The sequence below is a fragment of the Eschrichtius robustus genome, chromosome 12 (assembly GCF_028021215.1).
Source record: "Eschrichtius robustus isolate mEscRob2 chromosome 12, mEscRob2.pri, whole genome shotgun sequence".
Taxonomy (NCBI): Eukaryota; Metazoa; Chordata; class Mammalia; order Artiodactyla; family Eschrichtiidae; genus Eschrichtius; species Eschrichtius robustus.
Window position 1 is genome coordinate 12960127 of NC_090835.1, and position 9384 is coordinate 12969510.

A 9384-nucleotide genomic window follows, 5' to 3' on the forward strand; every position below is an offset into this window, starting at 1 on the left:
TCCTTAACAAGTCCAACTTCTTCATTTTAAAGATGGATAGCTTGAGGCCAAGCATAGTTCAAAGGACTGGTGACAATCAACCAGCTGGTCTGTGGTTGAGCAGGACTGGCCACTACTATTTTTATCATAGCATGCCACCTCTGTAATATCAACCCACGACTTCTAGAAAATAGGAAATCAAGTAACAGTTTCTTGGGTATCTAAAAATGTTGGCAGGGAAAAAAAAACCACAAAAGCAGAAAATATATTTGGATGGTGATGTACCTTACCTAGGAAATTGGTGACAATTTATTGAAAAGTTCAAAAGGATTTGACCTTTCAGTGAGGCACCATGTAGTTTATAATCATGCTTTCGAAATTCATTTTTGTACACTCAATATATACGTTTGGATGCCTTTTTTATGCAAGGTACTGTATTAGAGTGGTGAGAATAGTAATGAGACATTTTAGGCAAAAGTCCCCCAGCATCCATTCAAGAGACATTTACTGAGCACTTACTTGAGGCAGACAATGCACTCAGTCTTGGAGATTCGAAACCAAGTAAAACTCTGCTCTGAAGGAGTGTTCTCTTAGTACGCAATATCTGGCACCACAACCAACGGTTAGAGCAACTTTGTTTTGGCTTCTAGATCTTCAGGGGATTCCAAGAAACCCAAGATAGAGATGACTCTCTAAAGCAAGCTAAAGCATAGTAAGGGAGAAGCTGGTAATTTTTCAAAATAAATACCCAATAAAGATGGGAAACTTCAGGTTGTAAATATTTTAATCTTTTACTGAAGTAGAGCGCACTTCCTAAATCAAAATGCATGGCTCACTGCATTAACACACAATGAACAGAGTAATTATATCCTTGAAACCATCACCCAGGTCAAGAAATAGAACACCACCAACCCAAAAACCCCTCTGTCTTCCTGCCCATCCATACGTCTCACATCAGCCCCAAGGGTGGCAACTATCCTGACTTCCAACACCAAATTTTTTTTTTTTTCAGTTTTTGAACTTATATCGATGGAGTCACATTACATTTTTTGTTTTCTATCTGTCTTCTTTTGCTCAACAATAGTTTGGCTAGAATTATTCTTGTTCTATATAGCTATAGTTCGTCCAATTTCTGTTACTGTATAGTATCACCCTATATAAATAGACTTCAATTTCTTTATCCATTCTGTGTTTGGAGGATATTTGTGTTACTTCCAGATGGGAATTGTCACCGAAAATATTTCTATGAACCTTCTTGTACATGCATCTCTACTGGGGACATCCCTCCGATGTAATAGCTGGGTCACACGTGTGAGCATTATGTAAGCACTTCCAAAACGTTTGCCAAAGTGGCTGGAACCAATTTATACTCCTGCCTGTAGAGTTGGAGAGTTCCCACTGTTCCACATCCTCATCAAGATTTGGTATTCTTAGTATATTTAATAGTAATCAGTCTCGTAGGTGCCCTAGAGTTTTAATTAGCATTTTCCTAAATTACTAAGAAAGTCAAACGAGTTCTCGTGTTTGTTGGGCGTTCGGACATCGTCTTTGGGGAAGTACATGTTCAAATGTTTTGCTCATTTTTCTTTTGGACTTTTAAAAAAAGAATTGTACAAGTTGTTTGATAAGTTGGATTATATTCAAAGTAAGAACTTCTTTTCATCGAAAGACACCACAAGAGTGCTTCCGTCAGGGTCCAGTCAGACATAAACCATCCCAGGTTACTTGGAAGGAGAGAGTTTAATACAAAGAATTATTAGCTAGATACAAAACTGCCATCTCTGTAACTGAATATCAGACCAAAAGAAAACACTAAGGTCTCGCGGAGGTAGCAACTGCCAGAAAGAGTTACCCCGACCTGCCTCCCAGAACTGGAGGAGCAAAGGGAAATGTTGACACTATTAAACTCAGAAACCCTGAGAAGGGGCTTCCGCTGAGCTTGCTGAGCAGGGATTTGGGCCTCTGAGGAAGAGGCACAGCCAGCTGGTGCTGGGTCTCTGAGACGGGACGCAAGAGTGCTGCAAAAGCTCCAAACTGGATTTGATTGCTGCTCTGGCAACAAACTCACGCTGTTGCAATGAAGTGCTTGGTGCCTTGGGAACAAGAAGCAGGCCGGAAGGCTCAGTGCCCTCCTCCTCCAGCCTCGCAGTGTCCCGCTAGCGCTCCCTACCGGCGGCTGTCCAAGCCGAGCCTGGTCGGCCATGTGGGGCCCCATCACCACAAATAGAGAAGAACAGGGTCGGAGCTGAGAGGCGAGAGCTTAATACTTATCAAGAGAACACGAAGGCAAAGAGTGGGGAAGATACAACCAACAACGGGCTTGAATCTAGGCTTGAGATGTGTAGCAGTTCAAAATAGCTAACCTTTAAAAGTTAAAATGGCTCAGCTAAGCACATGTTTGCCGTGTACCCACTTGCTGTAAAGCTTCACCACATCATCACGCCTCATCTCACATCAACCCATTAGGATGAGAACTCTCACTATTCCTACTGAAAAGATGAGAAGATAAAGGCAAGAGAGTTTAAGTAACCTGCCCAAGGTCATCCAGCCAGGAGGTGCCAGGTAGAACAGATAACAATTCAGATCAATCTAACTCATTTTTATCTTCATATTCCAATCCAAAAATAAAGAGGATTTACTATAAAACTGTACAGGATTATGGTAAATGAGACAGGAAAATTCATAGCAGGTCTCCTGACTCCAGGGAACTTTTACAGTCATCAATATTTTCTGGTCAGATTAGCTCATAAAAATATGGCAGATAACATCAGTGTCTTTCCTTCTTTACCTTCTTTTGAAGTCCTTATCTTCTTTTAGCTGGTCTTTCAGGTGTCCTTGTCACTGTGGTGAAAATAACCACAGATCCTATTGATGTGCTTGAAGCTACTTTTACTGACTGTCGCTTTGATTTCTGTACTTTGTTCTCGCAGATGGTAATTGTCTTCGGGTGAGAACAGTCCTTCTACGCCTTTTCTACAATCAAAACCTAGACCCACGCTGCTCCCCAAGCCATAACCAATAGGAAAACTGTCTGGTTTATTCCTTTCCTATACACAATTGTTTGAATGCAGTTGAAGCACCTATAGACACAGCCACTGCACTTTCCTCATTGTGGACGCTGCGTCCACATGCTGAGATTTGGAGAAACTATGAGAGCTCGTTTATTCATTTATCATCGGGCTGAAGTGTAGGGTGAGCTAAAAATCTGACTTCCTTTAAAAGCTGAACCTGTGCGGCGCTCTTGTGGAATTAGTTGGGGGAGCTAAGTCTCACTGGGCAGCCTGTGGCTGTCAGGCGCTGGGGCGGTTACTCCCAGCCTCCAAATCGGTGTCCCCTAGTCCTCCCCTCCCCACGTCACCTGACCCTCCACCTGGCGGCCAAGTGCTAATTGCCAAACCTGATGACGTGCCCCCCTGCTCTGGGGAAGGTGGAAATTCTTAGTGTGGTCCTCAGGGTGTGCTCTCCCTGCAGCCTCACCTCAGCCGCCTTCACCTTCCGCCCTGTCCTCCAGCCCCCTGGGTCCCTCCTGCCTCAGGGCTCTTACATACGCCCTTCCCGCTATGCCATCCCCTACCCCGCAGACACCCTGTTCCCCGTAGTTGGCCCTCTCTCACGCTTCAGGGATCACTTCCTGGGGAAGGGGTTTTGGGCTTCCCTCCCCAGACAGGCCAGCGCCTCCGGTGAGAGGCTCACAGCTCCCTGGAGTTTTCCGTTCCGGCACCCATCATTTGTGATAGGTGCTTGCATGTCTATCAAATCCAAGTCTGTTCTGTTTTTCCCACCAGCGTGTAGCTTCTCAGGGAGGATGAGGAGGCCGGTTTTGTTCACCACCGTATGTCCTCAACACCTAAGAGTTCACTGGAACATGGTCATCGTTCAAAAAAGATGTCGTGAAGGGGTAATTGACCTCCATGAGCACCGCTGGTGGGGGGTAGTGAGCAACCTCTTTATCCTAGGTCTGCTCGGAATTTTCCTCTCCACAAAGGCCATTGCAAAGCAGTATTCTCCCGTCAGCTGCTTTCATTTGTTTTTATCTGTATGGGTAGGCTATAGCTTGATGCACCCTCTGTCACAGCAACACACACAGGTTGTGGGGAGCCCTGCATGGGCGGTCCGATTGGGAGGTTCTAAGGCGGGGCCCAGGGATCTGCATTTAACAAGCACCCCAGACATCCTGGGCTTAGCTTGAAAACATTGGCCCAGCCACACACTGCTCCGTCCCCTCCCCAAACCAACCTGACCTCAGAAATCTTGTCTCCATTTCAGGACCTCTGTATCTTCAACATTCTGCCCTGCATTAGTTTCCTTTCACCACTGTAATAAACTGCCACAAACTCAGTGCCTTAAAGGACACAAATTTATTGTCTTACTGTTCTGGAGGTCAGAGGTCCAAAATCAGTCTCAGTGAGCTAAAATCTAGGTGTTGGCTGTGCTTCTTCTGGAGGCCCTGGGGAGGCTCTGTTTCCTTGCCTTTTCCAGCTTCTAGAGGCCGCCGAGTTCATTGGCTCGTGGTCCCTCCTCACCGCACCTCTGCTTCTGCATCACATCTTCTCTGGCTCTGACCCTCCTGCATCCTTCTTATAAGGACCCTAGTGATGATACTGAGCCACCCAAATAGTCTATGGTAATTTTCCATCTCAAGATTCTTAGTTTCACACATCTGCAAAGTCCCTTTTGCCACATAAGGTAACATAGTCACAGGTTCCAGGCTTGGGTTGCGGAGCTCTTTGGAGGATCATTATTGCGCCCAGCATATGCCCCAACCCTCCCCCCAGCATCCTTCCTTTCCTCCTGTTTCTAAGGACTGAATGTCCCTCGTATTTGCCAAGGCTTTCACCACACCCGCCTCCCTTCTGCTCTGCCCCTCGTCCCACAGGGTGTGTCCCACCTGTGGTCAGACCATGCCTCTCATGGTCTTCAACTAGAGTGACTAAGTTCTTTTTGGAGACAAACTGGTGTGAATTTGAATTGCCAGCTCTGCTGCTTCCATGCTCTGTAGGCTTAATAACCAAACTTCAACTCTCTGGTTCCCTTCCAGTGGGCTTAAAAATGCCTGCATTTGGGACTATTGGGAGGATTAACTGAAATAATGGATGGAAACTCTCACCCAGGGCTTGGCAAGTAGAAAGCGTTCAGCTAAGATAGATTATTACAATCATTATCTTCCATGTGTTCCCCCTTTCTTTTGTCCTAACTTGGGGCCTGGAGGCCTATACTACCTTTTTTTATTGACGTGTATTTGATTTACAATGTTGTGTTAGTTTCAGGTGTGCAGCAAAGTGATTCATTTATGCATAAATATATATATATATGTGTGTGTATATATACTCTTTTTCAGATTCTTTTCCCTTATAGGTCATTACAGCATATTGAGTAGAGTTCCCTGTGCTATACAGTAGGTCCTTGTTGGTTATCTGTTTTATATACAGTAGTGTGTATTTGTTAATCCCAGACTCCTAATTTATTCCTCCCCCCTTTCCCCTTTGGTAATCATAAGTTTGTTTTCTATGTCTGTGGGTCTATTTCTGCTTTGTCAGTTAGTTCATTTGATTCATTTTCTTTAGATTCTACATCTAAGTGCTATCATATGGTATTTGTCTTTCTCTGTCTGACTTGACTTCACTTAGTATAATAATCTCTAGGTCCATCCATGCTGCTGCAAGTGGCGCTGGGTTCTGTCTGTGAGCCATCCCTCTAAACAGCACATACTATGACTGGATAGACAGAGGCTGGACTCTTCTGTCTGTCACGTTCTTTTTCAAGCTGAATTTGGTCCAACAGTTGTTTATCAACCCCATCCCAGCACTGGGCTATTCACGGAGCATGCAGAGATGAGTGAGGAGGCATGTTCTCTGTCCTCGGCAGACACTCGCAGACAATGGGACAGATAAAAATAAAATTTCATAACAAAGTGGCAAATGCCATAGTTGCTTGGAGAGATCAGGAAAGACTTTTGGATGAAGGGACACTTGAGCTGAGTGAGGTAGGAAACACTTTTGCAGGAAAAGGGTTATGGCTTTTCATATTCATCGATTACATCTCTGCCCAAGGCATTGGGCCAAACCATCATCAGCAAGGTTTACACTTGACTGTTTCAGAATAATAAGAGCTTCACCACTCTGGTCTTTTAAGCCCAAGCCTGGCACAGTGAGAGCTTGTGCTGAGGGCCTGGCTAATCCCAGGATGCTCTGCTTTTCCAGGGACAGGCCGGACATATATTTAAAGCAGAACAGTCACTTTGCTTGATTGGAGTATGGTGACTGCCCAAGCATCTTAGCCAACACAGAGAGACTCCTGCGGAGAGTACCGTAGCCATGTGATAAAGCACAAAAGACATCAAGCTGGACTATAAATCAGTGGCTTTCTGACTTCTTAGATCTTGACTCATTACAGCAGTGCAAAAGCCCTACCTCTGTCCATCCTATGTGTTCTGGCTTTCTAGAACAAAAGAACTCCAAGATGGCTAGATGATGGAGTGAACACACACATCTCTGGAGTAACAATCACATCTCTGAAAATGCTTCAGTCAACCAACATAATGATCAACAAGGGCAAATCCCAAAATAATCTCTCAATTACATTAATTCATGAAACAATGAGAGCAACAGTCCAGGACCAAGACCGACTGAGACAGCACAGATGCAGTCCATGTAATACAGAGCCCTTCCAGAAAGTCCTGGGAACCCCTTCACCTCATGCTTCCACGTTCTCATACTGCCATACTTGCCGTACTGCCAAAGCATTGGGTGGTTTCCAGACTTCTTGATAGAATAGAAAATTAAAGTCTTTAGCAAAGTCTAATAATACCCCAATTTTAGTTTATGAAAACCAAGTTTCAGTTACCCTTGTTTTTAAACTTTATTAATAAATAGTCCTACTTGTGCATCAAAATGAAAATCTATGCGCTTGTGTCTACTGTCTCCAAAGAAAAGGCTTTCATCCTGGGATACACTTACCATCCATCCAGGAAAACCCCTACAGCCTGCAGTGGACTCCAGGCCACACCTAAAAACACTACTCTAGAGAAACCTACATGCATTCTTCATCTTCCCGCCCCATGGACTTGCTTCTCCATGCCATCTGTCTTGGGGGAAGCTGAGGGGTGTCCAAAGAAGCAAGAATAGTGCTCCAAATCTATAGTAAAAGGACAAATCTGGAGGTAGATCCAGGCAGTGGAGAGGCAAGGACCAAGTGGATAGGGTAAAGGTTAAGGAACACACTGTGAGCTAAGATCTGAGTTCACCAAGTCATAGAAAACGAAAGCTGATTGGGACCTAGAAAATCATTCAGCCTGAACCTCCCACTTCATAGGGAGAAGGTGACTTGTGATCATAAAAAATAGGGATGATAGCACCTGCCTCTCAAGATTGCTGTAAATTCAATGAAAGGATAGCATGCGTACCAATTTTGGATCAGAGCAACCATTTAACGTGTTTTTGCTGGTCTGCAAGTAACAGAACCAGAACTAAGTCTTCTAACTTAGAGGAAGTGCTCTGTCAGGCTGCCAGGAGGCCCAAGCACACAGGAAACTCATAATAAAACAAGGGCCATCTCGAGAGCATGATTCTGGGCCCAACACTTGGTCCACTCAGGTGGATTTTATATGTTTCTGTTTGGATAGCAATGAACCTCGAGGCCAGTGTATGACTCCATCTAGTAAAGTAATTCTTTATACACTACTCTCCCACGGCAGGAAGTTCCTCTAGATAGCGCTTGTCACGTTGTGGCTTGGGCTCTCACCTATGTGTGTCTTATTTCAACTACTTTTGTGATCCCTTTGGGGAAAAAAAATACACCGTTTAATTTTTTTTAAATTATGACAGTACTTACAGTTATGTTTACTCATAAATTATTGTAATCATGACATCTTGGAAAAATAGAAAGGTTTTAGAAGCCAGTGGGGGGAGGGAGGAATCCCAGTATCCAGAGGCAACCAGTATGACAGAATATTTCATTATTTTGGTTGTGTATTATTTTGTTTGTCCATTACATTCCATATATATCAGTCAGGATTTTCAGTAACAAAAAGAAACTGACACTGACTCATCCAAGCAGAGAAACAATTTGTAAGGAAGGGATCAAATGACTCAGAAAATACTGGACATTGACTTGGTTTCCACCTTGCGTGTTTTAAATAATGCTGATGCGAACATCTTTGTGTGTAAATTTTTGTCTGCTCTGTGAATTATTTCCATGGGATAAATTTCTAGATGTAAAGACTAAAGGTGAATCCTTTTACATAATAAGATCCCTCTTCTTGGGTCCTTAGTTTTGATTAAGCTCTCAGATGGCTAATGTTAAGTCCGTAAGTAATTTTTATGAAGGAAATTGAGCGAGTGATACACCCCTTCAGTGCTTGCCGATCTAACATGCTTACACTCTAAGGCCTACCGACTGCTCGTCTCTGTAGCCACATGCAGCGGTCTGATGTCGTCACTGAAATGTGGACAATTGAAGGAGAAGCTTCTTCGTGCTGCCACTGCCACGCTAACTAGCCCTGTGTCAATGCCGAGTCCAGCGGTTTAATATGAGTGGTGAGGACCCTCCTCCTCTTAGAAGGTCCCTGCACTCCGTATAGAAATGCGTCCCCTCCTTCCAGCAACCATCATGGTTTACATACAATTTCTTTTGAGGAAAAAAAAGCAATGTATAATGTGGCCGCTGCACTGGGTTCTTTGTTAGGTTGTTTATATGCTGCTTCCCCCTGCCCCTCACCTTCACACTACAACTCAGCCAAGGGCAAAGACTACATTTCAGTCATCTTTTTTCTCTAACTAACTCATTATCTTCATTTTCCCAGTAGGATGTAAGCTCCCCGAGGACAGGCACTCCTGTGTGTTTTCTCACGCTGTCAGTTTCCCTGGTTCCTGTAACATCACCTCGCACACAGCACACAAACAGTGAACATGCTTATTAATCTGAGTTGAAGAAGAGCCAAGTAATCCAGAGTCTGGAGTCTTAGAATGATTTTTGTCTCTGACCACATCCAGGTTCTGTTCTCAGCTCTGGAGCTGGCTTACAAATCATCTAAGCCTTTTTCTGTCTACTTCGTCTTCCAGTTAGTTTCTCTCCCGAACACATCATTAGACTGTTTTATCCATCTTTCTATTTTTCTTTCATTGTAAGCCACATTTCTCATGCATCCATTAATAACTTCACATGACATACCTTTCCCAATTAACACCAAGGATCTAAGTTTTTCTGCCTTTTCTTGATATGAATGGTAAAGTCAGTGGTAGCTAAGAATGTATGTACTAGAATTTGGGGACCCAAATCCTCTTCATGCTATTGGAATCATATTTATTCAGACCCTAATTTGATCGGTTTTTCCTTTCTGTCTTCTCATCTCCCTCATGAGTTGCTTGACTTTCTCATATAGTGCAGATGTTATGAGATAGTTTATTC